Genomic DNA, 8,196 nt, shown 5'->3' with positions numbered 1-8,196 from the left:
GCACCCAATGTTGTGTACCCTGTGACTTGGGCTTCTTTTTACATAGGGATTGTGGAATGGATGCCTTTTTTGCTTTATGAGCTGAAGTCACCGTGCTTGGTGTTTCTATATCCTCAATTTGGACTGCTTCCCTATGTTTATCGGGCTCCATAAGGGTATGGAAATGACAATGTTGCCTTGTTCAGCAATGATGTCCTCTTCTCCCATTGGATATTACAGTTATTGGCACAAATCCAGGATCTTCCTAGGATCATTTCCTCCTCCATGGAACCTGAAGGCATGATAAACACCTTCCCAACCAAGGAATTATTTCTGATGGAAACATTAACACTTAAAAATCCCTCAGCTTTCGTAGTTATCAAGTGCACACTGCATACTTGTGCATTGCTGGTTTCAATCAAAGGCTACCTATGTCTCATACATGAGGACAAGGTCCCCCGTTTTTAGTTCTTTTTGTTTTAAGTTATTATCAAACCAATGTTTTCTTTGTAGTTTTTCGACCATAAGTCCATGCGATGCAATTAGTCAGGTCTCATCAAGCTTTCTCTAAATCAATTAGCCTTTCAGCTCTAATGCATTTTCTATCAAACGTTCTTGCACTACAATCCTTCATCTTGGAACTAGGTATTCCATAGGCATTACTGCCTCAACACCATAAGCTAGACGGAAGGGAGCGTATCCCGTTGCTACCTTATATGATGTTTGGTATGCCCATAAGGCTGCTGTTAGCTTATGCTCCCAATCCGTTCGACTTGCTTCTAATGTTTTCGTCAAGATAGTACACAAAATCTTGTTTGTACTCTCTACTTGACCATTAGCCCTGTAGATAATAAGGTGATGACTTCCGGTGGACTGCTAGGAATCCAGCAAGTAAGTGATCAATCACCTCATTAGTGAAATGTGAACTGCAATCATTGACTAACTCTAATGGACAGCCGAATCTCAAGATAATTTGCTTATATAAGAATTTTGCTGTTGTTCGTGCGCATCAGCTCCCTTAGAGGCTCTAGATGCTAGTAGCTACTATTTGGAACCTTGGATATCTACACATGGAGGTGTCATGATTCCCTAATTTTACATAGTGCGCACAATAGAGTATTGGCCTTGCTCTTATCCAAGGTTCCAAATAGTAGCTATGCTACTATTTGGAACCTTGGATATCTGCACATGGAGGTGTCATGATTCCCTAATTTTACATAGTGCGCACAATAGAGTATTGGCCTTGCTCTTAACTGTGGACATTCGGTGGTAGTGTGATTCAATCTGCACACATAGAGCACCACACCAATTCTCTACAAGGGTAAAGATGGGTATGCCCATGCCCAAATGTTTCTCTTCACTCCTTTACCTTTAATTTTTCCAGTATTGCATTACTGAGTTCATCCACAATCATGTTTCCAACTTGCTTGCGCCGAGTTCCAATCTCTTAATGACTCGAAACACGTGAAGTCATTGCTGTCGAAGATATTCTAACATCTTTCGGTTGTGGCAATTCCATCATATTATCTTCATATTCAATTGCCAGTTTACAACATGCATCTAGAGTAGCCGGTCGGGCTAATACCATATAATCATGCATCTTGTGGTCTCTTACTCCTCTCCGGAAGCAAGGAAATAACTAATCATCAGTTAGCCTTTCTCGTAGTTTGCACCTTGAATTTAAGTACTTTAGTCGGAGACATCGACTCCATTTCCTTTTGTTTGATGTTATGCAACTGTACCACAGGACTCCATCTGTCGCCGCTTCTGGTGGTAAAGCTGGGCACAAACACATTCTTGAGCCATGTGAAATTAATCTTATCTTTTGGGTTTGAGGGTTTGGAACCATTGATGCGCTTTTCCTTCTAGGATCAGTGAAAGCGTGAATCATTGTTACTTCACTTACTAGCTCACAGGTTTTGCGCATGTGGACTCAAAGTTCTCTACATGTTGAATAGGATCCCCATCCCCAGAGAATTTTTGAACAAGCTTTGAAATGATGTGTGGCTTCATTTGGGAGAGTCGAGATTCTAGAGCAGTGCCTAGTTTCTTGACCATTCCTCGGCCCATTTCCACAACCATATTTAACAAATCCATCCTTGTGGCCACATTTAGATCTATCATTGGATCCGTCCTTGGTCTTTGAGGAGCTACTCCCCCCCCTACCTAGACCTCGTCCTCTTCCTATGTTGGCTCTTCTAGGCATTTCCAGTCTATGGGATGGTCCGGCCACTTCATTCTGGAATGGCTCATCATTACGCCTTTGCAAAATTAAGAGTTCCATGTCCTGTAGAGGAACGTGGGATGATTGATCATTTGCTCGATGTCCTTTTTGGTGTACATGCAGTCTTCCACTTCACCCATTTCTCTTGGTAGATTATCCTCTTTATCTAGGGTTACAAACCCTTCCTCCACTCTAGGCTCTTCATTAATGTTTTCTAAGTTTGGAATTTCTCCCTCACTTCTGCCCCTGACTATTTTCAGCTCTTTACCCCGTGATTGAAGTAAGGTTACACTTCCCATTTCCTTGTGTTCAGCTCTAGCCCTTCAAGTATCGAGCTCTTGTTTCCTTAAGCTCAATTCTCGTAGGGCTGTCGTTCTACCTCAATTCTTTTCAGATCCAATTCTACTTTCTTTGAGGTTGGGAAGAATACTTCACCAATCTTGCTGCACTTTCCATGTCTCTTCTCATTCGGGGGATGCCAGTGTTTGACAACCTCGAATTTAAAGTTTGGATAGGTACTTCTTCCCTTGGACCAAGTCCAGCGCTGGTTGATGGACCCATGCCCACAGATTGCGCTTCTTCATCATTGCTGGTTTGGAGACCAAAAAATCACCGGGCTATACCGTTGGATCTAGTAGGGGAGGGTGGTTTCTCCTCTTACCCAAACCCAGAGTATCGTAGCCCTTCTTCCATGGATTCTTGACTACTAGTTTTGATGGTGGTAAGATTCCTTAAGACACTCAATTGAGTGCTTATACTGAGTGGCCTGAACCCACACTCTTTTGATAGGAAGATCCTGGGTGATTTGATGCACTATCATCTTAGGAGTGAGGTCGTCTCCGATGAGTTTCTAGACCTCAAGTGCATGTGAATATGATTTGATAAGCTATTTTCCTGCCCCAATTAATTTTGGTCAGATTCTGTCGACCCGTTTCTGAGGCTATGAGATCGCAGAGAACAGTTCACGGCATGAAGTGTTAGAAAACAGTTCACGTCATGAACAATTTTCTGCACTTTCACGTGTTTAAAATTTTTGCTTTGGACTCAAAATTCCATGCTACCTTGTTATGATTTTCAATGTACTCAAGACTTCCTAGCCTTAATCCGATAATACCAGGTTGGTGAGTTGGATTTGATGAAGGCGTGAAATCGCAGAAACAATTCACGCCATGAAGGGAAAAGGTTTCACGTCATGAAAAGCAATTGGTTCATGTCGTGAACTAAAAATGGTTCACACCATGAAGGGTTCTAAAATGGTTCACATCGTGAAATGAAAACGTTTTACGCCATGAAAAGTGCTTTGAAATAGTTCACGTTATGAACGATTTTCTGTACTTTCACGATTCTTAATTTTGTCAGACCCCGTGGTGTCAGAGGTGTCAAGATAAGGCTACCTATTTTTGGCAAGGTAATCCCGTGAAATGCGGTGCTAATCGCAGCGTTGATGCCGGGAGTGCTTGACGGTGTGAAGTTGCAGAAAACGGTGCACGTCGTCGTGAATGATTTTCCTGCAGTTTCACGTGGGAACTTTCCACATCGACTGAGGTGGTTTTGGGTGCAAAAGCCTTATCCAACTGCTTCCACATCGACTAAGGTGGTTTTGGGTGCAAAATCCTTATCTAACTGCTTCCACATCGGCTGAGGTGGTTTTGGGTGCAAAATCCTTATCCAATTGCTTCCAAGATGATTGTGCCACGCCTAAGGAGTGTAATACAAGCTCAAGGCATAATCAATGGCTCCTTATTTTTACGATTTTTATAAATTTTTGAAAAGAAAGAAAAACAAAACACCACCCTGCTTGTTCATGTTAACGATTCCTGTGATGCAAACATCAAAATTAACTAGAAAAAACAATGAAGCTCTCTTCCAAGACCACTCCACCACACAAATACACAACAAACATAACCAATTACTCATGATTTTTCACTTCCACTCAAATCTTATCCATTCATTTCCTACACAATGCACTACCAGGATGCAAAGGCAATGATGAATCGTATGTAATGGGAGCTGAAACTCAAAGAGGATGGAAGAAACAAAGGTGTTTCCCTGGCAGCGGCACCAAAATATTATGGGCTACCACACCTCCAAGAGGGAACTCAATGTATTCACCTAAGGGAAGAGCAATAGAACACAACTGTCGTAGGGCACTTACCAATGCTTCAAACTTGTGTCCCTTGAGGCCTCCAAGCTCACTTGAGAAGCTCCAATCCTTCAAGCTCCACCTCCACGCTATCACTATAGATTCGCTTGCACCATCACATAAGGCAATCACTCTCTCTCACTCTTCAACACAAGCATGTAACATGCAAGTATAGAAGAGGCACAAGTGTTAGAATGCTCTCTCTCAATCTCTCTCTCTCAAGACACAAACAAGAGCTCTCAATAGCACAAAGGGGGATTGTGTCCATTCATTATGAGAAAATGCCTCATATACAATTGGCCCTTATTCACACTTGGGTGCCCAAAACTTACTTAACTAAGGCCTTGGGTGGCCAATATCTCATAATGTACAACTTTTATAGTGCCTTCGCATGACACTTATTAATGTCCTCAAATGGAGGAGTATATTTGTTAATCCAAAATGGGATTAACAACTTGACTCTTCAAAACCCTCTCATCCTCCCTTTCTTTGCTAGCAACAGCTCCAACTGTCCTCTTCAGCACACACCTTTAGCACCTTTGGTTATTCTCCTCGGAGCCTCTCTTGAGCACATTTGACACCCAACTGACCAAATGTACCTCCAGCTGACACAGAAAGCCTGAATTCTGCCTCTGAAATCCACTTTTATCTTCCAGATAGAAATCTCTCCTCTAGACCTCTTCAACTATACTCTAGTGTCAGCTGATCTCACAAACACATTCCCAGAGCCTTCCTAGAGCCTCTGTCGACCCTCTTTTGATCCCTCTTCTGGACTGGACCAATCTGGATTCTATCTGAGAATTCGGACACACAGAATTCTGCTTCCGAAGCCCTAATAGAAACAAAACTTCTCACAAATGTCCGCAGACTCTCTGGCCTTCAGGCCACACTCATCTTAAAAGGATATCACACTACAAGCCTTCTGTTGATTGCAATTGATCTACAACTGCCTTCGAAAGATTATCCTCTCAAGGATGACAAATCTGACTCATCTGAGGTAGATTTTCACTCTTTTGGGTCAACTAGCACTTGTAAACCCTTAAAACATTTAAACCTAACCAAGATCCATCATTACATATCCTCAGCTCTGCTAACAACAACTGACATCCTGCTGTCTCAGAGACACCTTATATCCCTTAGTTGTTTTTTTATAGAGTTGATTGTTGGCAGTCCAGATTGTCAAAATTGACACACAAACACTTCACACTCACTCATATGAGCTAAAGCAAGGCCACTACACTCTCAGCTCATAGTTTGGATGATCAACTGACTCAAAACTAGCTCTGTGCCTTCTTAACTAATCCTGACTCAAAATGCAACCAATTAGTCATCAGACCAACACACAAAATCTTCATCTCCATAAACTCAAACAAACTCACTCCATATCACAACAAAATCATCAAAACAATATATATAAACTAGAATCTGTGTCTGCTTCAGATATACAATTGAAAAGATGTAGGGAAGAAGAGAGCTTGAGTCTTGCAAGCACACACACACACTCACACAAACCCTAGAAGAGAACACACAAGGTGAGAGACTAAAAATTCTTCTTCTTCTTCACACACAAAAGAGGTCTATAAAGAAGATAAAGTGACTAACACACATAATAGAGTATATACAAGTGGTCCATAGTGTAAACACGCTAAGAGGAGTGGGTAGATGTGGACTAGTCAGTGTAGTCCAGCTGTAGAATCTCTGGCAAAGATATGTCGGTGCCAGCTATACCAAACCCGCCAATGATATAAATGTTAAATAGTCATGCAGGTACCTCGTGAGTGTTAGCTCATGTTGAGCTTGACATCTCAACACTCCCCCTCAAGCTCACCTCCCAGCTCATGAACTCCAAGCATATCTCAAAATCTGCAGAGCTTCTCAACTCCCAAGTCCTTCGTGAAGATGTCAACGACCTGATCCTGTGTGTTGATGTAGGCCAAGTCGATGTCGCCTGCTGCCAAGACTCTCTCTCTCTCATGAAGTGGTAATGCACCTTAATGTGTTTCATCCACGCATGAAAAACTAGGTTCCTGGCCAACTGTATACTGCTACGATTGTCATAATATATGACAATCTTTCTCTCCACATGCAACCCCAAATCAGCAACAAGTAGCTTGCATAACCAGGCTACCTCACATGCTGCCACCGCAGCTCCCCTGTACTTTGCCTCTGTACTCGACAAGGCAATTGTGGGCTGCTTCTTGCTGCTCCATGTCACATCAGCACTCCCTAATGAAAACATAAATCCATTGGTAGATCTCCTATCAGAGATGCTACCTGCCCAATCTACATCTGTGTACCCATATAGCTCCAATGGTACACCTGCTACATAAAACAATGCATAATCAATAGTGGCCCTCAAATACCGAAGTGTACGCTGCACACCGTTAAGATGTGGTTTGCGCAGAACCTGCATAAACTGGCTCTCTAAGCCAACGTAGCTCAAATCTGGCCTGCTGATCATGACATAGATCAAACTCCCCATAATCTTCCTCCTGTACATAGTGGGATCCTCCAACACATAACATGCATCCATACTAAGTTTACCATTTTGATCTAATGGCACTAAGATTGGCTTATAATCAGCCATCCCATACTTGGACAACATGTCCAATGCATATTGTCTCTGTGATAGCCAAATACCCCTCAGGTATGCGAATGACCTCAATTCCCAAAAAGTAGCACAGATCTCCCAAATCCTTCATCTCAAACTTACTTTTGAGAAGACGTTTCACATGCTCAATCTCATCCAAGTTGTCACCCCCAACAATAAGATCATCTACATATATGGTGATGATGACAATACCCTTATTACTCTTGTGCACATACAAAGAGTGACCTGCATATGCCATATGAAAAACAATAGTGACAAGATACTCAGTAATCTTATCATGCCATGCTCGTGGAGCTTGCTTCAGCCCATACAAGGCCTTACGAAGCTTACACACATACTCTGGGTAACCTGTATCCTCAAAACCTGGTGGCTGATCCATATACACCTCTTCTTGCAAGTCACCATGCAAGAACACATTTTTTACATCCATCTGATGTAAAAACCAGCCTTTAGAGCTGCAGCCACTGCAATCACAACTCTCACAATTGCCATCTTTGCAACTGGGGCAAATGTCTCCTCATAATCAATCCTATGTGTCTGTGCATATCCTTTGGCTACCAATCTAGCCTTGTACTTGCTTATGCTACCATCACTGTTATGTTTCACCTTCACTTACAGCCAATAGCTTTCTTGCCTTCAGGTAGTGGCACCAAATCCCAAGTCTCATTTCCATACAATGCATCCATCTCCTCATCCATAGCTTTCTCTCAACACACATTTCTAATAGCCTCATCAAAACATGTGGGTTCTACAACCTGCACAACTTTTGCCATATAATCATAGTGATGTGCCACATAACCATCATAAGTCAACCTCTGCACAGGGTTTATGACTCTTCTAGATCTTTGCAACTTTGCATTCATGGCTTCCATAGCCTTCTTCACACTAGGTGTCCTCATTGCTAGAATCCCAAGTTCCTCATCAAGGCTCATCTCTGAACCATCATAAGTCAACCTCTGCACAAGGTTTATGACTCTTCTAGATCTTCGCAACTTTGCATTCATGGCTTCCATAGCCTTCTTCACACTAGGTGTCCTCATTGCTAGAATCCCAAGTTCCTCATCAAGGCTCATCTCTGAGCCACTAGAATCTCCATCAACAAGAGAATTCCCTGCAGAAATATCAGGCATACCAAGGGGCTCAACCACTTTCTCTTTGTCTTTATGTGATGTACCAACTACATTTTCAGTACTAGTATTATGACTCAACCTGCCACTCCATGGTCTATCAACAGAACCG

Source organism: Cibotium barometz, chromosome 6 (genome assembly GCF_041138505.1).
Source record: "Cibotium barometz isolate CiBa-2024 chromosome 6, ASM4113850v1, whole genome shotgun sequence".
Classification (NCBI taxonomy): domain Eukaryota; kingdom Viridiplantae; phylum Streptophyta; class Polypodiopsida; order Cyatheales; family Cibotiaceae; genus Cibotium; species Cibotium barometz.
Note: the sequence above shows the minus strand (reverse complement) of the source record.